General features: G+C 38.6%; 1 pseudogene across 1 annotated transcript; it reads right to left on the minus strand.

Moving 5' to 3' along the window:
- Positions 1-10,326: 10,326 nt before the first annotated feature.
- On the minus strand, positions 10,327-25,902 carry LOC309612876 (large ribosomal subunit protein uL6 pseudogene; annotated as a pseudogene). Its single transcript has one exon. The product of its transcript is annotated as a large ribosomal subunit protein uL6 pseudogene (transcript).
- Between the last annotated feature and the right edge of the window lie 465 nt (positions 25,903-26,367).

Raw genomic sequence — 26,367 nt, forward strand, 5'->3', positions numbered from 1 at the left:
CGGATTAAAGCTCCACAAACAACTTGATGTACCTTCATCTGTGGAATACCTGAATAGACAACGAATCATCCCAAATTGAGGAGGTGGACTTTGGGAGCAAGATATATCATTTTTTCCCCTTTTCCTCTTTTTGTGAGTGTGTATGAGCATGATTCTGTGTGAGATTTTGTCTGTATAGCTTTGCTTTCACCATTTGTCCTAGGGTTCTGTGCGTGCGTTGTTTGTTTGTTTTTTTAATTTAAAATGTTTTTTCTTTTTTTCTTAATAATTATTTTTTAAATTTTTTATTTTAATAACTTTATTTTATTTTATCTTTATTTTATTTTATCCTCTTTCTTTTTTTCTATTTTTTCTCCCTTTTATTCTGAGCTGTGTGGATGAAAGGCTCTTTGTGCTCCAGCCAGGCATCAGGGCTGTGCCTCTGAGGTGGGAGAGCCAACTTCAGGACACTGGTCCACAAGAGACCTCCCAGCTCCATGCAAAACCAAACGTTGAAAATCTCCCAAAGATCTCCATCTCAACATCAAGACCCAGCTTCACTCAATGACCAGCAAACTACAGTGCTGGACACACCATGCCAAACAACTAGCAAGACAGGAAAACAGCCCCATCCATTAGCAGAGAGGCTGCCTAAAATCATAATAAGGTCACAGGCACCCCAAAACACACCATCAGACGTGGACGTGCCCACCAGAAAGACAAGATCCAGCCTCATCCACCAGAACACAGGCACTAGTGCCCTCCACCAGGAAGCCTACACAACACACTGAACCAACCTTAGCCACTGGGGACAGACACCAAAAACAATGGGAACTACGAACCTGCAGCCTGTGAAAAGGAGACCCCAAACACAGTAAGATAAGCAAAATGAGAAGACAGAAAAACACACAGCAGATGAAGGAGCAAGGTAAAAACACACCAGACCTAACAAATGAAGAGGAAATAGGCAGTCTACCTGAAAAAGAATTCAGAATAATGATAGTAAAGATGATCCAAAATCTTGGAAATAGAATAGACAAAATGCAAGAAACATTTAACAAGGACCTAGAAGAACTAAAGAGGAAACAAACAACCATGAAAACCACAATAAATGAAATTAAAAATACTCTAGATGGGATCAATAGCAGAATAATTGAGGCAGAAGAAAGGATAAGTGACCTGGAAGATAAAATGGTGGAAATAACTACTGCAGAGCAGGATAAAGAAAAAAGAATGAAAAGAACTGAGGACAGTCTCAGAGACCTCTGGGACAACATTAAATGCACCAACATTCGAATTATAGGGGTCCCAGAAGAAGAAGAGAAAAAGAAAGGGACTAAGAAAATATTTGAAGAGATTATAGTTGGAAACTTCCCTAATATGGGAAAGGAAATAATCAAGTCCAGGAAGCACAGAGAGTCCCATACAGGATAAATCCAAGGAGAAACACGCCAAGACACATAATAATCAAACTATCAAAAATTAAATATAAAGAAAACATATTAAAAGCAGCAAGGGAAAAACAACAAATAACCCACAAGGGAACCCCCATAAGGTTAACAGCTGATCTTTCAGCAGAAACTATGCAAGCCAGAAGGGAGTGGCAGGATATACTTAAAGTGATGAAGGAGAAAAACCTACAACCAAGATTACTCTACCCAGCAAGGATCTCATTCAGATTTGATGGAGAAATGAAAACCTTTACAGACAAGCAAAAGCTGAGAGAGTTCAGCACCACCAACCAGGTTTACAACAAATGCTAAAGGAACTTCTCTAGGCAAGAAACACAAGAGAAGGAAAACACCTACAATAACGAACCCAAAACATTTAAGAAAATGGGAATAGGAATATACATATCGATAATTACCTTAAATGTAAATGGATTAAATATCCCACCAAAAGACACAGACTGGCTGAATGTATACAAAAACAAGACCTGTATATATGCTGTCTACAAGAGACCCACTTCAAACCTAGGGACACATACAGACTGAAAGTGAGGGGATGGAAAAAGATATTCCATGCAAATGGAAATCAAAAGAAAGCTGGAGTAGCAATTCTCATATCACACAAAATAGACTTTAAAATAAAGACTATTACAAGAGACAAAGAAGGACACTATATAACGATCAAGGGATCGATCCAAGAAGAAGGTATAACAATTGTAAATATTTATGCACCCAACATAGGAGCACCTCAATACATAAGGAAAATACTAACAGCCGTAAAAGAGGAAATCGACAGTAACACAATCATAGTAGAGGACTTTAACACCCTACTTTCACCAATGGACAGATCATTCAAAATGAAAGTAAATAAAGAAACACAAGATTTAAATGATACATTAAACAAGATGGACTTAATTGATATTTATAGGGCATTCCACCTAAAAAGAACAGAATACACATATTTCTCAAGTGTTCATGGAACATTCTCCAGGATAGATCATATCTTGGGTCACAAATCAAGCCTTGGTAAACTTAAGAAAATTGAAATCATATCAAGTATCTTTTCTGACCACAATGCTATGAGACTAGATATCAATTACAGGAAAAGACCTGTAAAAAATACAAACACATGGAGGCTAAACAATACACTAATTAATAACGAAGTGATCACTGAAGAAATCAAAGGGGAAATCAAAAAATACCTAGAAACAAATGACAATGGAGACACAACGAACCAAAACCTATGGGATGCAGCAAAAGCAGTTCTAAGAGGGAAGTTTATAGCAATACAAGCGTACCTCAAGAAACAGGAAACATCTCGAATAAACAACCTAACCTTGCACCTAAAGCAATTAGAGAAAGAAAAACAAAGAAACCCCAAAGTGAGCAGAAGGAAAGAAATCATAAAGATCAGATCAGAAATAAATGAAAAAGAAATGAAGGAAACAATAGCAAAGATCAATAAAACTAAAAGCTGGTTCTTTGAGAAGATAAACAAAATTCATAAACCATTAGCCAGACTCAACAAGAAAAAAAGGGAGAAGACTCAAATCAATAGAATTATAAATGAAAAAGAAGAAGTAACAACTGACATGGCAGAAATACAAACGATCATGAGAGATTACTACAAGCAACTCTATGCCAATAAAATGGACAACCTGGAAGAAATGGACAGATTCTTAGAAATGCACAACCTGCTGAGACTGAACCAGGAAGAAATAGAAAATATGAACAGACCAACCACAAGCACTGAAATTGAAACTGTGATTTAAAATCTTCCAACAAACAAAAACCCAGGACCAGATGGCTTCACAGGTGAATTCTATCAAACATTTAGAGAAGAGCTAACAGACATCCTTCTCAAACTCTTCCAAAAAACTGCAGAGGAAGGAACACTCCCAAATTCATTCTATGAGGCCACCATCACCCTGATACCAAAACCAGACAAAGATACTACAAAAAAAGAAAATTACAGACCAATATCACTGATGAATACAGATGCAAAAATCCTCAACAAAATACTAGCAAACAGAATTCAACAACACATTCAAAGGATCATACACGATGATCAAGTGGGATTTATCCAAGGGATGCAAGGATTCTTCAGTATATGCAAATCAATCAATGTGATGCACCATATTAACAAATTGAAACATAAAAACCCTATGATCATCTCAATAGATGCAGAAAAAGCTTTTGCACTCTCACCACTCTTATTCAACATAGTTTTGGAAGTGTTAGCCACAGCAATCAGAGAAGAAAAAGAAATAAAAGGAATCCAAATTGGAAAAGAAGAAGTAAAGCTGTCACTGTTTGCAGATGACATGATACTATAAATAGAGAATCCTAAAGATGCTACCAGAAAACTCCTAGAGCTAATCAATGAATTTGGTAAAATAGCAGGATACAAAATTGATGCACAGAAATCTCTTGCATTCCTATACACTAATGATGAAAAATCTGAAAGTGAAATTGAGAAAACACTCCCATTTACCCTTGCAACAAAAAGAATAAAATATCTAGGAATAAACCTACCTAAGGAGACAAAAGACCTGTATGCAGAAAATTATAAGACACTGATGAAAGAAATTAAAGATGATACAAATAGATGGAGAGATATACCATATTCTTGGATTGGAAGAATCAACATTGTGAAAATGACTAGACTACCCAAAGCAATCTACAGATTCAATGCAATCCTTATCAAACTACCACTGGCATTTTTCACAGAACTAGAACAACAAATTTCACAATTTGTATGGAAACACAAAAGACCACGAATAGCCAAAACAATCTTGAGAACAAAAAATGGAGCTGGAGGAATCAGGCTCCCTGATTTCAGACTATACTACAAAGATACAGTAATCAAGATAGTATGGTACTGGCACAAAAACAGAAACATAGATCAATGGAACAGGATAGAAAGCCCAGAGATAAACCCACGCACATATGGTCACCTTATCTTTGATAAAGGAGGCAAGCATATACAGTGGAGAAAAGACAGCCTCTTCAGTATGTTGTGCTGGGAAAACTGGAAAGGTACATGTAAAAGTATGAAATTAGAACACTTCCTGACACCATACACAAAAATAAACTCAAAATGGGTTAAAGACCTAAATGTAAGGCCAGACACTATCAAACTCTTAGAGGAAAACATAGGCAGAACACTCTATGACATAAATCACAGCAAGATCCTTTTTGACCCCCCTCCTAGAGAAATGGAAATAAAAACACAAATAAACAAATGGGACCTAATGAAACTTAAAAGCTTTTGCACAGCAAAGGAAACCATAAACAAGACCAAAAGACAACCCTCAGAATGGGAGAAAATATTTGCAAATGAAGCAACTGACAAAGGATTAATCTCCAAAATTTACAAGCAGCTCATGCAGCTCAATAACAAAAACACAAACAACCCAATCGAAAAATGGGCAGAAGACCTAAATAGACATTTCTCCAAAGAAGATATACAGATTGCCAACAGACACATGAAAGAATGCTCAAAATCATTAATCATTAGAGAAATGCAAATCAAAACTACAATGAGATATCATCTCACACTGGTCAGAATGGCCATCATCAAAAAATCTACACACAATAAATGCTGGGGAGGGTGTGGAGAAAAGGGAACCCTCTTGCACTGTTGGTGGGAATGTAAATTGATACAGCCACTATGGAGAACAGTATGGAGGTTCCTTAAAAAACTAAAAATAGAACTACCATATGACCCAGCAATCCCACTACTGGGCATATACCCTGAGAAAACCATAATTCAAAAAGAGTCATGTACCAAAATGTTCATTGCAGCTCTATTTACAATAGCCAGGACATGGAAGCAATGGAAGTGTCCATCAACAGATGAATGGATAAACAAGATGTGGCACATATATACAATGGAATATTACTCAGCCATAAAAAGAAACGAAATGGAGTTATTTGTAGTGAGGTGGATTGAGTCAGAGTATGTCATACAGAGTGAAGTAAATCAGAAAGAGAAAAATAAATACAGTATGCTAACACATATATATGGAATCTAAGGGAAAAAAAAAAAGGTCATGAAGAAGCTAGTGGCAAGATGGGAATAAAGACACAGACCTACTAGAGAATGGACTTGAGGATATGGGGAGGGGGAAGGGTAAGATGTGACAAAGTGAGAGAGTGGCATGGACATATATACACTACCAAACGTAAAATAGCTAGTGGGAAGCAACCGCATAGCACAGGGAGATCAGCTCTGTGCTTTGTGACCACCTAGAGGGGTGGGATAGGGAGGGTGGGAGGGAGGGAGATGCAAGATTGAAGAGATATGGGAACATATGTATATGTATAACTGATTCACTTTGTTATAAAGCAGAAACTAACACACCATTGTAAAGCAAATATACTACAATAAAGATGGTAAAAAATAAAATAAAATAAATTAAAAAAATAAAATAAGAATTATGCATGTGCTCTTTTAGTGCCTAGTCACGTGTAGAGAGAAGTTTGCTCTTGTGCTAATTCATCCCTGACTCTTATACCCCTGAATTGCTGCATCTGTTCTTTAGAGTGTTTTTTTTTTTTTTGGTTTCTTTTTACTGAACTATATTAGCTTTCCATTTTGCCACTCAAAACATAGCTAGTTGTGTGAAGCTTCTAATCAGTGCCCACCCGTAGAGGGGCTCCCTTACCCCCTTGCTCTCCTAGTTGAGTCTCAACTCCACTCCAGACCCAAGATGTATAACAATCGCAATCCTTTCACTTCTTCTGAATGGTTAGCAAATAAACAAGAAGGAAGTAGTCTCAAAAACTCTTTGCAAATGACCTTACAAGAGTTTTTCTTTTCAGAGGGTAAGATGGGATGTAGAGCTGACAAAATAAAATAAACTCGAAATGGATTAAAGACCTAAATGTAAGGCCAGACACTGTAAAACTCTTAGAGGAAAACATAGGCAGAACACTCTGCGACATAAATCACAGCAAGATCCTTTTGACCCACCTCCTAGAGAAATGGAAATTAAAAAAAAAAAAATGGGACCTAATGAAACTTAAAAGATTTTGCACAACAAAGGAAACCATAAACAAGATGAAAAGACAACCCTCAGAATGGGAGAAAATATTTGCAAATGAAGCAACTGACAAAAGATTAATCTCCAGAATATACAAGCAGCTCATGCAGCTCAATATCAAAAAAAAACAGGGCTTCCCTGGAGGCTCAGTGGCTGAGAATCCACCTGCCAATGCAGAGGACACAGGTTCGAGCCCTGGTCTGGGAAGATCCCACATGCTGTGGAGCAGCTGGGCCCGTGAGCCACAATTACTGAGCCTGCATGTCTGGAGCCTGTGCTCCGCAACAAGAGAGGCTGCAATAGCGAGAGGCCCGCTCACTGCGATGAAGAGTGGCCCCTGCTTGCCATAACTAGAGAAAGCCCTTGCACAGAAACGAAGACCCAACACAGGCATAAATAAATAAATATTTAAATAAATAAAAAAGCTTTGACGTTTCATTAGGTCCCATTTGTTTATTTTTGTTTTTATTTCCATTACTCTAGGAGGTGGATCAAAAATGATCTTGCTGTGATTTATGTCAAAGAGTGTTCTTCCTATGTTTTCCTCTAAGAGTTTTATAGTGTCTGGTCTTATATTTAGGTTGCTACTCCATTTTGAGTTTATTTTTGTGTCTGGTGTTAGGGAGTGTTCTAATTTCATTCTTTTACATGTAGCTGTCCAGTTTTCCCAGCACCACTTATTGAAGAGACTGTCTTTTCTCCATTGTATATCCTTTCCTCCTTTGTCATAGATTAGTTGACCATAGGTACGTGGGTTTATCTCTGGGCTTTCTATCTTGTTCCATTGATCTATGTTTCTGTTTTTGTGCCAGTACCATAGTGTCTTGATTAATGTAGCTTTGTAGTATAGTCTGAAGTCAGGGAGTCTCTTTCCTCCAGCTCCACTTTTTTCCCTCAAGACTGCTTTGGCTATTCGGGGTCTTTTGTGTCTCCATACAAGATTTAAGATTTTTTGCTCTAGTTTGTAAAAAATGCCATTGGTAATTTGATAAGGATTGCATTGAATCTGTAGATTGCTTTGGGTAGTAATGTCATTTTCACAATATTGATTCTTTGATTCCAAGAACATGTTATATCTCTCCATCTGTTGGTATCGTCTTTAATTTCTTTCATCTGTGTCTTATAGTTTTCTGCTTACAGGTCTTTTGTCTCCCTAGGTAGGTTTATTCCTAGGTATTTTATTCTTTTTGTTGCAATGGTAAAGAGGAGTGTTTCCTTAATTCCTCTTTCAGATTTTTCATCATTAGTGTATAGGAATGCAAGAGATTTCTGTGCATTAATTTTGTATCCTGCAACTTTACCAAATTCATGGATTAGCTCTAGTACTTTTCTGGCAGCATCTTTAGGATTCTCTATGTATAGCATCATGTCATCTGCAAACAGTGACAATTTTACTTCTTCTTTTCCAATTTGTATTACTTTTATTTCTTTTTCTTCTCTGTTTTCCATTGCTAGGACATCCAAAACAATGTTGAATAATAGTGGTGAGAGTGGACATCCTTGTCCTGTTCCTGATCTTGGAGGAAATGCTTTCAGTTTTTCACCTTTGAGAATGATGTTGGCTGTGGGTTTGTCGTATATGGCCTTTATTATGTTGAGGTTGGTTCCCTCTGTGCCCACTTTCTGGATAGTTTTTTATCATAACTCAGTGTTGAATTTTGTCAAAAGCTTTTTCTGCATCTATTGAGATGATCATCTGGTTTTTATTCTTCAATTTGTTAATATGGTGTATCACATTGATTGATTTACATATACTGAAGATTCCTTGCATCCCTGGGATAAATCCCACTTGATCATGGTGTATGATCCTTTGAATGTGTTGTTGGATTCTGTTTGCTATTATTTTGTTGAGGAGTTTTGCATCTATATTCATCAGTGATATTGGTCTGTAATTTTCTTTTTTTTTCTAGTATCTTTGTCTGGTTTTGGTATCAGGGTGATGGTGGCCTCATAGAATGAGTTTGGGAGTGTTTTTTCCTCTGCAGTTTTTTGGAAGAGTTTCAGAAGGATAGGTGTTAGCTCTTCTCTAAATGGTTGATAGAATTCACCTGTGAAGCCATCTGGTCCTGGACTTTGTTTGTTGGAAGATTTTTAATTACAGTTTCAATTCCATTACTTGTGATTGGTCTGTTCATATTTTCTATTTCTTCCTGGTTCAGTCTTTGAAGGTTATACCTTTCTAAGAATTTGTCCATTTCTTCCAGGTTGTCCATTTTATTGGCATACAGTTGCTTGTAGTAGTCTCTTAGGATGCTTTGTATTTCTGCGGTGTCTGTTGTAACTTCTCCTTTTTCATTTCTAATTTTATTGATTTGACTACTCTCCCTCTTTTTCTTGATGAGTCTGTTTAATGGTTTATCAATTTTGTTGATCTTCTGAAAGAACCAGCTTTTAGTTTTATTGATCTTTGCTATTGTTTTCTTTGTTTCTATTTCCTTTATTTCTACTCTGATCTTTATGATTTCTTTCCTTCTGCTAACTTTGGGTTTTGATTGTTCTTCTTTCTCTAGTTCCTTTAGGTGTAGGGTTAGATTGTTTATTTGAGATTTTTCTTGTTTCTTGAGTTAGGCTTGTATAGCTATAAACTTCCCTCTTAGAACTGCTTTTGCTGCATCCCATAGGTTTTGGATCGTCGTGTTTTCATTGTCATTTGTTTCTAGGTATTTTTTGATTTCCTCTTTGATTTCTTCAGTGATCTCTTGGTTATTTAGTAACGTATTGTTTAGCCTCCATGTGTTTGTGTTTTCTACGATTTTTTTTCCCTGTGATTCATTTCTAATCTCATATTGTTGTGGTCAGAAAAGATGCTTGATATGATTTCAATTTTCTTAAATTTACTGAGACTTGATTTGTGACCCAAGATGTGATCTATCCTGGAGAATGTTCCATGAGCACTTGAGAAGTATGTGTATTCTGTTGTTTTTGGGTGGAATGCCCTATAAATATCAATTAAGTCCATCTTGTTTAATGTATCATTTAAAGCTTCTGTTTCCTTATTTATTTTCATTTTGGATGATCTGTCCATTGGTGTAAGTGAGGTGTTAAAGTCCCCCACTATTACTGTGTTACTGTCGATTTCCCCTTTTATAGCTGTTAGCAGTTGCCTTATGTATTTAGGTGCTCCTATATTGGACGCATATATATTTATAATTGTTATATCTTCTTCTTGGTTTGATCCCTTGTTCATTATGTAGTGTACTTCCTTGTCTCTTGCAACATCCTTTATTTTAATGTCTATTTTATCTGATATGAGTATTGCTACTCCAGCTTCCTTTTTATTTCCATTTGCATGGAATATCTTTTTCCATCCCCTCACTTTCAGTCTGAATGTGTCCCTAGGTCTGAAGTGGGTCTCTTGTAGACAGCATATATATGGGTCTTGTTTTTGTATCCGTTCAGCAAGCCTCCGTCTTTTGGTTGGAGCATTTCATCCATTCACGTTTAAGGTAATTATCGATATGTATGTTCCTATGAACATTTTGTTAATTGTTTTGGGTTTGTTTTTGTAGGGCCTTTTCTTCTCTTGTGTTTCCCACTTAGAGAAGTTCCTTTAGCATTTGTTGTAGAGCTGGTTTGGTGGTGCTGAAATCTCTTAGCTTTTGCTTGTCTGTAAAGCTTTTGATTTCTCCATCAAATCTGAATGAGATCCTTGCAGGGTAGAGTAATCTTGGTTGTAGGTTCTTCCCTTTCATCACTTTAAGTATATCATGCTACTCCCTTCTGGCTTGTAGAGTTTCTGCTGAGAAATCAGCTGTTAACCTTATGGGAGTTCCCCTGTATGTTATTTGTCTTTTTTCCCTTGCTGCTTTCAATAATTTTTCTTTGTCTTTAATTTTTGCCAGTTTGATTACTATATGTCTTGGCTCGTTTCTCCTTGGGTTTATCCTGTATGGGACTCTCTGCACTTCCTGGACTTGAGTGGTTATTTCCTTTCCCACGTTAGGGAAGTTTTCGAATATAATCTCTTCAAATATTTTCTCTGGTCCTTTCTCTCTCTCTTCTCCTTCTGGGACCCCTATAATGCAAATGTTGTTGTGTTTAATGTTGTCCCAGATGTCTCTTAGGCTGTCTTCATTTCTTTTCATTCTTTTTTCTTTATTCTGTTCCACAGCAGTGAATTCCACCATTCTGTCTTCCAGGTCACTTATCCGTTCTTCTGCTTCAGTTATTCTGCTATTGATTCCTTCTAGTGTAGTTTTCATTTCAGTTATTATATTGTTCATCTCTGTTTGCTTGTTCTTTAATTCTTCTAAGTCTTTGTTAAACATTTCTTGTGTCATCTCGATCTTTTTCTCCATTCGTTTTCCCGAGGTCCTAGATCATCTTCACTCTCATTATTCTGAATTCTTTTTCTGGATGTTTGCCTATCTCCTCTTCATTTAGTTGTTTTTCTGGGGTTTTGTCTTGTTCCTTCATCTGGTACATAGCCCTCTGCCTTTTCATCTTGTCTATATTTCTGTGAATGTGGTTTTTGTTCCACAGGCTGCAGGATTATAGTTCTTCTTGCTTCTGCTGTCTGCCCTCTGGTGGATCACTGCTTCTATTTTATGTTTTGGTTTTTTGGCCCCAAGTCTTTTGGGATCTTAGCTCTTTGACCAGGGATTGAACCCATACCCTCTGCATTAGAAGGCGAAGTCTTAACCACTGGACTCCCAGGGAAGTCACAAGGGGATTTTTTGAAAGCACCCCAGGGTATTAATGAACAGCAAGGTGGAGACCATTTCTGGGTGTTATGTAGAAGCAATGTAAATTTGCTCTTTATTTGGTGCTGGAATATCTAGGGAAGTAGAGATTCTTTAGTACCTATGAGCAAGGGCTGTAGATCACAAGACGTCAAATGCTAAAAGGAAAATGATAGGAAGAGTTTCCATTGGCTGAACCCTCCATGGAAGCTCCAACTTTGTAGACTCCTCAAGACTTTACTGATAATGTATTCTCTCCCAACACCTACTCATGAGAAGTGAAATACTACTGAGGAGAGGAGCTGAAATGGAGAAAAAGTATGACATCTGCCTCCTAGGAGGAAAGATTTTCTTTGACCAATGCATTTCATAAGTCCAGGAGGCAGCATCAACATAGAATACTATGTGAACAGTGTCCCCTGCAGTTGTGCATGCACCAGCCCTGTCTATAATTCATCTTCATGAAGAATGCACACCACTGAGGCAGGTTGGATCAACAGTACTGCCTCTTCCTGAAGGTTATTTGGCTTCAAATTGCTAACATCTTCCAAAGGATTGCAAGTCACATTTCTCTTTATCTTCAATAAATTATCCGAAGAACTCCAAGGGCCATAACATTTCATAAGGAATTCAGCTCTGGTAACAGAAAGGCAATATTTTTGATCTCTAGCTTTTGAGGTAGGCAGCTGGAAATATAACCAAAGGATTTCAAGTTCACAAAAGTGAAACCAAGGGAAATCTGCTAATCCCTGTTCACTCTCTAATATTCCTGTGTCTTTTTATGTGACATAGAATTGATAGGCTCAGAATATGCCATAAAAATACTGTTCACTTCATGCTTGGTTCTTTAATAACATCGTAACTCTTTCACTTACTAGCTATGTGACTTGACAAGTTGTTTGACTTCCCTCTGTTTCCTTGTGTGTAAAATAGGGGCACACAGTTACTATAGTAGTGATTAGTACTATTCACCAAATATTGCCTGTTCCCTCCACTTCTGGATATACTGTGGGTTTGCACTCCCTGCCCTGCCCCCTTGTGGTTGGGTGGTGCCAGGTGATTAGCTCTGAACAATGAGTTGGGAGCAGAAGTGATGTTTGCCATTTCCAGGCTCGAGCTTTGAGCTGCAGGTTTGAGACTCCCTAGGTCTCTTTCTCTCTCTCTGCTGCTGGCTACGCTGTCAGCCAAGGAGAGATGGAACAGGGCCCAGAGCTGCCTGTCAGTGGATATGGTGGTTTATAAACAACTGAGATTACAGACTGTTGACTACCCTGACTAATAGACTTATCCGTAGGTTTGTGGTGAGGACTTAATGGGATAATATATTGTAGGCAATTGCTCTACTTACTATCTGTCACACTATAAAGTGCTAAATACATATATGTTTCCATCTTTCAGTTAGGCATTACTGGACTTCTCTGTCTAAATATTTGCATTTGTGTAGCTTTCAGGAATTAATTTTCAGGCCAGGATTGAATGATACAAACTACCTTTAGAAGTGTCTACTCTGACATTTACTTATACATGAAAATTATTAGTCAGCAAGTTAATAAATCATATTTTCAGCTTGTGATAATTGATGGTATAAAAAAACCTCTAAGAACTTAACATTACATTGCTCACAAAAGTGAAATAGTAATGACAAAAACTGTATCTAATCTTCTTTTTAATAAATAACCACATGTAACTGATTTACTCAGCTCTTACCAAATCAAGTGAGGGAAATCTAAACTGATTTATAAATATTGGAGGAGTGTTTAGTTTTAACACATAATAAATGCAAAGCATAAGGATTTAAAGAAGAAACTCAAAAGAAATAATATTCTAAAATAATGTTGGTTCTTCCTTTCTCTCATTGCCATTTTTTCAAACATTTATGTTCTACCTATAAATATGCACCTGTATAAATTATGACTAAATCTATTTACACTGCTTCACGGTAAGTATTTTGCTGAATGTGTGGGATTTTAATCTCCAGTGTATTCTGTACTAAAGGATAATAGATTTGGCAACAGAAATGGGTAGTTATGTTGCATTAAAAACCACCTCTACAATTCATAACTGGACTGAGGTTCTGCTCCCAAACCAATGATATGCTTAACTTCCAAAAGGTCTAAAACAAATTCTCCAGTTATGATTTCCAGAGTCATATTTTCCTCCATTTTAAAAGATTGTAATATTTATATTATTTTCCATGAGTTCTCTAAATAATAGCTAAATGTCTTGACAATAAGTATGATTTGTTACATTCAGTGATCTCTTGATAAGTGGTAGTTTGATTATTTGCTTACATTATCAATCATCATGCCATTTATTTAATTTTCATATTTATTTTTAATAATTTTTTCTTATAAAAGGAATACATAATCATACAAAAAAAAAAAAACCCTGCAAATTAGGAGAAAAAGAAAAAAAAAGTCACCCATTATTCCAGCCCTAGAGAAAACCAGTTACCCTCTTGAGGACTTTTTATTAGTTCTTTTGCTCTGCATACATTTGCCATAAAGGTACAATACAAATACAAAGTAATATATACTGGGTTTTTTTGGATAAACAACAAGGTCCTACTGTATAGCACAGGGAACTATATTCAATATCCTGTGATAAACCATAGTGGAAAAGAATATGAAAAAGAATATATATGTATAACTGATTCACTTCACTGTGCAGCAGAAATTGACACAACATTGTAAATCAACTATACTTCAATAAAATTAAATAATAATATATACTGTTTTTTAGCCTTCATTCTTGATTATAAATGTAACCTATATGACTCCCTATAAAGAATTCTGAAAATATAAAAATTAAGACAAAAACATAAACCAGGGAAAACCCATCAGAGATTATCATTATTCATATTTTAGTGCTTCCATTAAAAGCAAACATTACTCAGCTACTTCAGAGTTCACTCAAAGAAATATTCCCTAAAATGGTCCTCAGCAGCACGATTATGTTTTCCAAATTTTTATTCACTTCTGAGTTGGATCACCATCATTCATCATGAATTTGCAATAGGAGACAACTACCTGTTACATCCTGATGTTATAGACACAAAAGACCCAACCTCTTGTCACCAATAGCTCCAGGTTTGGGGAGGATATAGACTAGAAAACAATGACAATACAGAGTGATTAGGGCTAGCATTTGAGATAAGCTCAGTCTGCAACAGAACTGGTTGGACAGAACATACGCCTATCCTGTTGGGGGAGAAAGAGTCAGGAAAACAAGCTTCCTGGAGGCTACACAGTAGGGCTTCACTCTGAGGGAGGGGTGCAGTCAAAGACGGGGAGAAGGAGAGTCAGCAGGGAGCATCCACTGTCCAGGATCAAAGATAATCCCACATTGTTGGAAGATAGAAGGATCGAGACAAGAGATGAGGTGGGGGAAGTTGGCACAGGCTTTGTATTCCATAATGAGTCTGAGTTTTATGGAGAAGGTAACAAGGCAATTAAGCAACAGAGTTGACATGATCAGTGTGCATTTAAGAGGAGCACTCTGGCTGCAGGCGGGAAGTGATGGGAGATATGGCAAGGCTTAGGCTGAGGGCACAATAAACTACGGCAGTCATCCAGATTAGACATGGAGAGGACTGGAGTGAAGGCAGCCGTAGCAATCAATGTCAGGAATGTCAAGGAGGTTTAGAATATTCCTTACACCTCCATGTGCCACTTAGGGATTAAACTTGGATATTGATCATGCCAGCCAAATTGTTGATAAGACAATATCTCAAGACTTACCTTGATGATCTCCTTTGATATGAGATTAAACAAGACAAATAAGAATATATTTTGGATCCTGCTCCAAAGGGACCATCATATAAGACCTGGGTAAGATCCCAACACTATAATTGAAGTCAGGTAATAGGGACATATGCTATATCACTCATGGAGAAGAACGGCTTGAAGACCCTTTTAGGGCAACATGACCACTGCAGAAGAACTAGAAAAATACTTTGGGTCATGATGATTTATCTGAGCTGCAAGTTGAAAGTAGAATAAATCTATTCTGAACAATGTACTTACTAAATCATAGTCATTCATAGTATATTAACAAGACAGTTACCCAAATGGGTACACATTTGCTGAATAAACAAATGTTAGGTAGGGGATGAGGACTTACAAATGCCAAGGTATGTAGAGGTTCAATATCAATTTTGTTGTCGACTGGGATTGCTAATGTGGTTTGCAGAGTTCTCCTAATCAAGGTGACTGACACTGAAAGCTATCCAAATTTTTAGCACAGTGTTTACACCTGTCTATCATTTGGCTGCTGAAGACTTTTTTTTCCTTTAATGATTAGAACTTTCTGAAACTGGTTTGGATTGCTTCGTGAGGGGATAATGAGTTTGCTGTCACTAGAAGTATTCTTCTTAAAGGCTGAAAAAAAAAACACTGGAGGACAAGTTTTAAGCAGGATTTATATGCAGATTAAAATACTGGTTTATAGCTTTGGATGGTTTTATTTTTCTGTTGTAGTCATGGGATGATATGCTTATATATTACAGTAAGTCCCCTACATAGGAACCTTCAAGTTGCGAACTTCCAAAGATGCGAACGTGCGTTCACATATCCAAACACGTAAGTTAATACACGTGTCTGGTGTACATTGTCACATATGTGCATCCTCTACAAGTGGTTGTGCTTTTGTGTACTTTACTGTACAGTACTGTATAAAGTACAATAGTACAGTATCTTTATTTTAAGCCCAGGATGTCCGGAAGCAAATGTAAAAACAGAGGTGATGTAGCTGGTACTGCTAAGAAGCACTAAGCGATAACGATGGAAACAAAAGTGAAAATAATTGAGAGAGTGGAGCGAGGTGAAAAGATGGTAGATGTCACTCATTCTTATAGTAACTGAAGAACCAAAGAGATTCATGATGCAGGAAATGCAATCCAGTTCTACCGTGTCATCTATGACGAGGAAAAAAAAGAGCTACTACCCAGACATCACTGGATCGTTTCTTCAAGAGGGTAGATAGAATTGAATCCAGCAAGGAACCAGAACCTGTGTCATCCACATCAGGCATGAGTGAAATTGCAGCTTACACTCCATCTCCTATTGCTGATGATCCTTCAACTCTACCATCTCCCACCTACTCTCCCTCCTCCAGTGAGTAACTCTTCTTGCCTGTTCACTTGATGCCAGCCCCTGTATGCCAGCTGTTGTACTGTACTTTTCGAGGTACTGTATTGTAAGATTAAAAATGTTTTATTTTTTGTGTTTGTTTTTTATGTATTATTTGTGTTAAAAGTATCGTAAACCTATTTTGTGTTTGTTTGTTTTTTATGTATTATTTGTGTGAAAAGTATTATAAACTTATTACAGTACAGTACTTTATAGCCAATTGTGTTTGTTGGGTACCTAGGCTAACTTTGGTGAACTTAAGAACAAATTGGACTTATGAAAGCACTCTCGGAATGGAACTCATTCATATGTAGGGGACTTACTGTACTTTTTCTTCCCTGCTACTCAGCACTACATAAACAAATTTAACTAAGTTGATAAAAGATTTAAGATACAAGGTCAGAAACCAGATACCTAGAATTCCTTCAACACACATATTTAAAATTTGCATATGGATGATTAAGTTGGATCTTCTTACAAAGCAATGATTTAAAATTTTAATTCATTCAGCCTTAATTGAGAGCTAACTTTGTGTTGCTGGATATAAAAACAGATAGGTCATACATAAAGGGCTATTTAAAATTGTATCAAATTACAAACTGAGTACAGGTGTCTACTTCCATCATACAGCCTGTGCAATGAAAGAAAACTTGATGAAAATAATCCATCATAGTGCAGAAAAATATAAGGTTTTCCATCAGAGGAACAAAAATTGTGAGAAATCTCTGGAAGATAGAATACAATCATGTGCAAACAAGACAACAACTCCAAATACATATGGGAGAAAATGATTCTTTCAAAAGTTAGAACTACCAGAGGCACCTCAAAAGGGCCATGCCATCAATGGAGGAGTATGATTTAAGGGGACCCTGCCATTGCATATTGATAAGTGATGCTGTTTCCGTTGATAAGATTTCAGGAAATCTGTTAAGAAGTGAGATCTGAAATGGCTTCTTTTTTTTTTTTTTTTTTTATAGTTTTTAGTCTTCTTTCTAGCACTACTTACTGCATGTGCTCAAGTTGAAGCCCCGTGCCCCTTGGGAGTGTATTACATTGCAAAGAAGAGAAATGTGACTCAGACAATTTTGACAGTGACTCCATAGCAAGAAAAAATCATAAACTCATTTAAGTCCTTCTCAATGCCACATAATTACTTACAGAATATTGAGATCCTAAGACAAACTTCAGGACTAGTGTCCGAGAGATATGGAATTACCTTTCAGCTGAGAGGCAAGACAGAGTTGGGAAGTTGGTAACTCAAAAAATTTGAGAAGTCCAGCCCCAGGTATCTGGATTGTCATTCCCACCATCTTTAGAAGGGGCTGAAATTTTCTGTGTCTCCAATGAGATGTCTTTTTTTCTAAGGAACTAGATTAGAAAAATCTAGGATGGAAGATGGGAACTCTCAAAGCAGCAGCCGGTGAAAATGGGATTAGGATTTTTCCCCCAATCAAGAGCTTTTATTGCATCTTTAAAATATCACAGATGAGTCTGAAGTATTATCTGGCATCTTGCTGCTTCTGTAGCTGGACAACGTAGGTCTTATTCATCAGCCCACTGAACTGTTCCTTTTTCAGAAACAGAGATAGCAACCAGAAGTTTTCTGATATCCTTGTTTTTAAGTATTGTGGCTTGCTGAATCAAAGCAGCTGAATTTGATACAAGTTCAATGTCATTTCCTTCAAAAATGAACTCATCTTTCTAGGCTTGAGATACTAAACAAGCAATGCCTGGCCTCATTTGAACCCTGTGGATATATTTTTCACATTCCCCAAATTTCAGACTTCAACAAGAGAACCATTCTCCTAAATAATGATGTTGATGGGGAAGTGAGCATACACAGACCTCATCTTGTAATGGAAGCCCAGTGTGACACCCTTGACCATGTTCTGTACATGACTACAGATAGTGTGAACCGTTGCCAGTTACTTTCTATTTCCCCACCCTTTGTCAACCCGGAGCCTCATCTTTTTCTTTCCAAGGAGACTGAGTTCTACATTAATATGATTGAAGTCCCTCCACAGGGTGCCTCTGGGCCCTTCTCAATAATTGTGCATCCCTTCAGAGTGATGTCGACATTTTCTGGAATGTCGACAGTCTGATTTTGAGAATGGTCTTCATTCTTGCAGTAGATGCAGCAAAAAGAGTGGGATTAGGCCATTAGACTAGTGGGTGGACAAAGAGAAATTGACTAGAGGAGAGAAACATGATGTTGAAATGGTAGCAAATAGAAAATTTGAAAGTTTATCCTGCAAGATGGCTAAAAATAATTTTATTCTGAATAAGAATGTGATTGCTAAGAATCACTCTTCAAGCAATCAAGGATTTAAATTTCCTTGTTTAGACTCAGAATTTAAATGGGAAAACTGATGCAGAAGACTTCAGGACCACTCTCCCCTCTTCACATGGCTGGCTTCTTCCCATCCTCTGGGTTTCAACTTTAAGATTGCATTCTTAACATAAGGTTCTCCCTGACGACTTAGCAATTGGGGCTTATATAGTGCATTGAATGCAACACATGTGTGTTCTAAACTCAAGTGATTAGACACTGATGGGCCCCTAATACTGTTCATGAACATTTGCATCCCAGGTAGATGCTGTCAGAGCATGTGTCCTGCCCAGCTCCTGCTGGTCCTCTCTTCCAACTCTTCTCCTCACTGACAGCCTCTTAGAAACCTCTTGCCACTCTCCTGGAGGGCTTCCTCTGGCTGCAGGGGCATGACCCACCATGCAGGCTGGAGGTATCTGTGAATCAATGCCTCCAGAAGCAGCCCTCAACAGTCATCCAATGGAAAATGTCAGATAAATACCCCAAACCTCGCCTCTCAGGTGGGGCAACACTGAGGCATGTTATGCAAAGTCTCCCGAGAGTCCCCAGAGGCCTGAGCCCCAGCTGCCCACATCAGGAATTCTGCTCATTTGCACACCCTTTGATTGGTTTTCTTTCCTTCCTTGTCTCCTTCCCCACTTGCCTTCCAGTGGTTCCTGGGATCGTCCCCCAGATAAACTACTTGCATTCACATCCTTATCTCAGAGTCTACTGGGGAAACCCATACTAAAACAGCATTTTTCCACATAAGAAAATTAACCAACTATGGAGGAAAGTAGATGAAGACAAATTTGAACTAACAATGACTGATGATTAGGAAGCAAAGAATAACAGCAATTAAAAACCATAGAGAACACCCCTAGGGATGCACTGACCAGTGTTTCCACCAAGCCTTGTGGGAGTTCGTACTCCCTGCCCGTGCACAGCAGCAGTGCATGTTTTCCAGTGCTGTGAAAAATTCAGCGGAAGCCAACTTCCATTGGAACCCTGAATTAACTGTTCTTATTAAACTCCAATATCGTGCTATTTAAAACATATGAGGGACTTCTCTGGCAGTCCAGTGGTAAGACTCTGCAATCCCAGTGCAGGGGGTACGGGTTCAATCCCTGGTAAGGGAACTAAGATCCTGCATGCCGCAAGGAACAGCCAAAAAAAAAAAAAAATAGTATAAATACTAAATTTTGGTAATAGTTAATTCCTCATATAGTCACTTACTAGTATGTAGCACTTGCTTATATGTATAAAATATGAAATGATATCATATGGTACATCATTTGCTCATAATAAAGAGGAAGCTCTGTGCTTTATCAGTTTAAGGTTCCTGAAAGCCTTGTGGATACTGGTCCACACGTTCACCAACCCTGCACTAAATAGAGACCATACTGGGAAAAAAAAATAAAAAATTTTCGCAAGCAAATACCCACTGTTTTCTTGGCAGCCCGACTCCGGGACCAAACATACCTTAACAATTAAGTTCCTAGTCCCTGAAAGAGTAAACATACTTTCAGGGGGAAAAGAAAAACCTACAACAGTCTTACCAAGTTGCTTTTTTTTTTTTTAACATCTTTATTGGAGTATAGTTGCTTTACAATGTTGTGTTCGTTTCTGCTGTATAACAAAGTGAATCAGCTATATGTGTACATATATCCCCATATCCCCTCCCTCTTGCGTCTCCCTCCCACCCTTCCTATCCCACCCCTCTAGGAGGTCACAAAGCACCGAGCTGACCTCCCTGTGCTATGCAGCTGCTTCCCACTAGCTATCTATTTTACACTAGGTAGTGTATATATAAAAAACTAAAAATAGAACTACCCTATGACCCAGCAATCCCACTACTGGGCATATACCCTGAGAAAACCATAATTCAAAAAGATACATATACCACAGTGTTCATTGCAGGTGTATTTAAAATAGCCAGGACATAGAAGCAACCTAAGTGTCCATCGACAGGCGAATGGATAAGGAGATGTGGTGCATATGTACAATGGAATATTACCAAGCTGTTGGGTTTGATATTTATACTACTCTCTTTCTCGGGTCAAGGCTGCGGAGTATAAACTGGGCTCCAGCCAGGTTATAACCACTTTCCTTCAACAGTCATTTTCCAGAAACTTCTGTTTTCTGGAAGAGATTTTTAAAAATAGTACCTGGGAGGAAATCAACCATGCTTATGTTGCTGAGTGATTCTAATATGTTTGAGGGGGAGTACGGCCCATGCATGTTAAATCATTCACTGTTTGCAGAGAACTTCCTTTGGGTGTAGATTTTCTTATTCTCCGCCACCAGCAGCTATTTTTCTAGTCGCCTATATGTGTTTGCAAGTTTGTCTCCCTCAACCGGACTGTACACGAGTGGAGGGCCACGATCTTGCCTAATCTACCTCTGCCTGCCCGCGACAGCGCAGGTCAGTAAAGGGAGAGGGGAAGCGGGGCTCCGTTGCAGGAGGGAAGAAGGAGGAGCCCTGAGGCGGGACTTCCACTGCAGCGCCCTCTGCAGACCTCATTGATGGATGTGAATTCACCACCAGCTTGGCTTCCTTCCCTTCCCCATCAAGTTTCCCCCATTCCTTTAGCGTCTTCCTGAAGCCCTTCCTGAATAAACCATTTGAACATGATTCTTGTCGCAAGGCTTTCTTCTGGGAATCACCAGCTGACTTCAACCCAGAGGACTGAGAATCAGAGCATTGGAAATATGCAAGTTAGTGGTTACCATCTTGTTTTAGTTAACGGTCCTCTGTTTCCAAGGAGGAGAAACCCATTCAAATTAACTTAGATGGAAAGTATACAAAAGACTTACATTCCAGAGGTACACCGTGGCCTTGGGGGAATTAGAAAGTCACCTTAAACGTGTTGGGGCCACATAGTCTCTCTTCTCTGATTCTCCTAGCACTTGTACTCATCTTTTTTGCTGCAGTTAATATTTTCTACGATGCTTTACTCTAATGTGCTGTGTTGGCACATGGCTGCAGCTTACTAAGGGAACATAACCCTTGCCCTGTCTCTACAGAGAACAAACTAATTCAGTCTCTTAGTGCCGTAGGTCCAAATGCCAGGGGAAAAATTCAAAACACCAGAATCTGATTAGCCCACCTGGGGCAGGTGTCTGCTCCATGACAATCAGATGTTGCCTCGGAAGCAGGGTCACCTGCCCCAACACAGCCACTTCTTCAACAGTACTGTGGGCATGGGTGGGCTTTTTCAAGAGGGATTGTAGGCTCAAGGCAATGACTGATATCTTTAGGACAATAACAAGCCAAGACTTTTTTGTTTGGCCTTCAAACATCTCAGTGTTGGCCCAGCCCTACCCTCTGAAGCATAGAGATCCCCATTCACTTGAATATGTTCCATCAACCTCGGTCTCATGGGCTTGTTCACCACGTATCAACATGCTAGGCTAACTCCATCTCCATGCCATCTGTTTCATTGGTCCTCAGATGATACAGGCTTTGGCTTTGTTTCTACAAACACTATCCTTCCTTTATTTCCTACCTTCTCCATGAAGCCTTTCCCAAGAATTCCAATCCTCCCCTAATGCCAATGCATTATTTATATTTTGTCCATTTGCCCATGTTGCATGGTAGAAGCAAGGTTATCTTCCCTATTCTGTAAGCCCCTCAAATCAGTGGGACGTCATACTTCCTGTTTCTGTTGCATCCCCTACAGCACTTGGCATCATTCTAAGCATACAGTCAGCAACACACAGCTGCTCTGCTTCATGTATTGACTGAAGTAACTAAGCTTTTCTACAGCACTTACTTCAGTGCCTTCCTCATAGCTGGAATAACAAGCCTTTGAATTACCGCCCCTAAGGTGGTACCACTGCAATGTGAGCTCGCTCTACTTCCAACTTCCAGTATCTTCATCTCACACCAAAGGGTGTCCTCCCAAACAGCAGAAAGCCACCCTGGCCTCAGACACAGTAGATTGGACAGTCTGGGTGGTTAACCGCTGGCAGCCCTCCACCAGTGATGCTTAGAGGCAGGTGGATATATAACTCAACTCCCTCCCCATCCATAAGTCAACTCTGAGTCTTGTACATCAGCTCCCAGAGTTTCCCACTGGACTTGAGCTCTAGTCGCCCACGGTGATAACTTGCTCCATAAGGCTGCCTACCCTTCTGTGTCACCTCCACAACTCCCTGCTAGTGTTTCCTGGGACCGCCTCCCACATAAACTACTTACACTTGAATTCTTGTCTCAGGGTCTGCTACAAGAGAGGGGACCTACACTAAGATGAGATTCAATAAATACTCATGATTGAAGGAAAAGGTGATTTCACCTTCCCCCTCACAGGCCGAGAAGCCAGGCCAGGGGCAGGGTTGGATTTCTCAAGCCCAGGGAGGATAGAAGTCTCAATTTCCATGCTGTACCTCAAAAGTGGAAATACCCAGAAAGGAGAGGCTTCATGGGAATCAGTTTAAAACACAAAGCACTGTATCCTTGGGGGCAGCTGTGAAGTTCACAGTATCCAGCTAGGTCTAGAGAAGGCAGGTGCTACAACACAGCTGTCCACAGTTTACTGGCCCAATTTGGGATGGGCGATATATATCTTGGCAACCCAGAAGCCAGACCCCCATTTTTCCTGGTTTCCACTAATACATAACAGAGATGAATCGAGGAAAAATAATAACTACTCTTAGACTTTTTGCTAACCTTGATGGACTACATTTGACTTGAGTTATAAAATCAGAAAAATGTCCCCTCTCTTGCATCTTAAATTTTGGAAAAATTTCTACCTGCTAAAATAGTTTTCCAGAAATGAAGTGGACAAAAGCTATACAAATGCTTCAAGGATGATGGGAAAAAGCAGTTACCCCGGATCAACTGGAAGTGCAGCTTGAATATTTCTGATGGTTGATTGCATAACCATCAAGTTCTTGAACATTTAACATGTTAGTCCTTTGTTTGCTGGAGGAATGCAATTGCTCAATGAAATGCGAAAGAACTTGGCAAGGACCATTTTCATGATTATCTACCAAGTTCTTGCTTTAACTTGTTTGCTTAATCAAATGCCTACTTATGATCTCCTTGGGAGGTTCTAAATTTCATTAGCTCTTTCCTTAAAGAGAAGTTAATCTACTCAGGAAGGAAGGCTTATTCATCATAGGTCAGAGAACATTAACACTTCCTAATAATTAGTTCCAAGCCCCAGTTTCTAGACGACTAACCAGTTCAGCAAAATCCTGGTTCAGCAGAACCAGAACCTGTTTTCAGCAGAACCACTGCAACCAGTGCAAAATGTAATATCTCATTGAACTGTTTTGTCATTACAGTCCCAATGTTTTGCTATAGCTAAGCAACAATTAAACCAAATGATGCTTGTCTTTTCACTGAGGGGATCTACAGAACAGCTCTCTGTCAATAACTTTAATTTGAGATCTGCCTGCTGTACTGATGAAAACCATCTTAATGAACTTGTGAATTTCTCATTGTCTTCTATTGTAAAAATGTACAGCAAGTTTCCTGCTCAACTATGCATAATCAGAAGGTGAACACCCTCGCTGCTGTGGACTTGAACTTGAATAAAAACTTTGTCTTCTCAGAAAGATGGCATGCTAGATGGAAGAGGGGCTTATAAAAGCCTTTAATTTACAAACGAAGGATGTCTTCCCTCTGCACATTATCATGGTAGCCAGAATAATGGACCTTTCCTCCAAAATGTCCACATCCTTATCCTTGGAACCTGTGAATATGTTTCCTTACATGGCAAAATGGTCTTTGCAGATGTGATGAAGTGAAGGATCTTGAAATGTGGAGTTATTCTGGATTATCTGGGTAGGCTCAACCTAATTACAAGGGTCATTAAAATCATAGAATCTTTCCCTGTTGTAGCCGGAAGGAAATATGACTACAGAAGAATGGCGAAAGGCATGTAATCTTGCTAGATTTGAAAATGGAGGAAGAGGTCACAAGCCAAGGAATGTGGCTGGTTCTAGAAGCTGGAAAAGACAAGAAATAGAGTCTCTCTTAGAGCCTCCAGAAATGATCACTACCCTGCTGACACCTTGATTTCGGCCCAGTGAGTCCTGTATCAGACTTCTGATGTCCAAAACTATAAGATGATAAATGTGTGTTCTTATAAGCCACTAAGTTTGTGGTAATTTGTTGCATCAGCAATAAAAACTAATACAGTTATACTTAAATAATTCCTGGAAAAACTTAAGTAAGAAAAGAAAAAATATATTATGGTAAAGTTATTTCTTCTCCCCCAAAATATCTAGAAGTGTGACTTTTCTTTTTCCTTTTCTTTTCCACCATCCAGGATTAATAGCTATTAACTCTTTGTGTTTGTGGCCTTTCGCTCTGTTTTGTAAAAAAGTACAATATTCATTACAGTTGAACATCAGGTCCCCTTTAGCCATAATGCCAATTGCATTCCCTGACTCCACCAATCCTAATCATATTTTAACATATATTTTTATAATCTATTAAAAATATTATATATAAATGTATAATCATTAGTGTGCACTTTCTAAATTTTTCCATATAATGTCATAGAATTAAGGGCTATTTGACAAAAGCTGGAAAACAGGACACAAAGTCACTACCAAAGATGATGCATCTTAAGAAAGAAAGAGAGGTCTAGCTGATAACTCCCTGGCTTCTCCCTGTTTTCCCTTTGCTTTCTATCTCCTGTCTCCTGGCCACGTTTCCCACAGGCCAAATCCGGCCAGAAGCCCATTGGCTGGGAAGTCCGAGAAATGTAGTTTGCATGATGAGCCCTCTGCAATGCAGAAGAGGACAGGGGAGTGTGTAGAAGAGAGCTGAAAGCAATCTGGCAAATGCTTTGCAGGGTGTATGCTAGATTTACAATGATGTCCTTTAAAAACCCTGCAATTTTCAGCTTTCCAGAATGAGGGTCATATATTTTTGTTTTGTTATCTCTTTGTGCCAGAGGACCTTTGAATGCTTAAAAGGAAATTCTGAAGAAGTCCCTACCATGGGGAAGGGGGTCCAGTGGGACCGGAGCCCCCCAGTTGGCAGGCCCCTTGAGACTCGAGCCCTCATTTACCTTCTGCTGTAACTGTATCTTCCAGCTTCTGAGCGGAAAGAAGGACTCTAGAATCATGATCTCTGGAAAGAGAGAGAAATGAAGCAAAAATGAAGCTTCCCAGGGTGGGCAGATTATTTCAATAAAAATATCAGACATATATAAATGAAAACATTGACAAGACACCAACAAAAATATGCAGTATGAAAAGATTTCTGGAAACAATCTACAATATCTCCTATTTTGCATTAAATAGAATATTTCCCTTTTTATTTTATTGATTGATTGATTATTATTATTTTTGGCCGTGCCACACAGCATGTGGGATTTTAGTTCCCCGACTAGGGATAGAACCCACGCCCCCTAGAGTGGAAGCGTGGAGTTCCACTGGACTGCCAGGGAAATCCCTTTTCCTTTTCAAAGTAAAATTTTCAGGAATTCATGTTTTTACCCTTCAACTAGAAGGGCATCACACAGACCAAGAGAACAAACCAAAGGATTGTTCACTGATCAAATAATAACATGAAAAATAATCAAAACTGTTTAATTAGATTGTTCCAGACTTTTATAAGGAAAACTAACATCAGAGGGGTTGTTGACACATTTCTTCAATGTTTTTTCAGCGTAAACGCTCACATCCTGAACGCTCTCAGCTTCAGAGGTTTGATAAGCTCCACCCTATCGAGTACAAGTAGGGTCTTCAAATCACTATTTAGACAGAAACTATAGACCAGCACCATCCAATAGAAATATAACATGAGCC

The sequence above is a fragment of the Balaenoptera borealis genome, assembly GCF_965194805.1.
Source record: "Balaenoptera borealis genome assembly, chromosome: 16".
NCBI classification, from domain to species: Eukaryota; Metazoa; Chordata; class Mammalia; order Artiodactyla; family Balaenopteridae; genus Balaenoptera; species Balaenoptera borealis.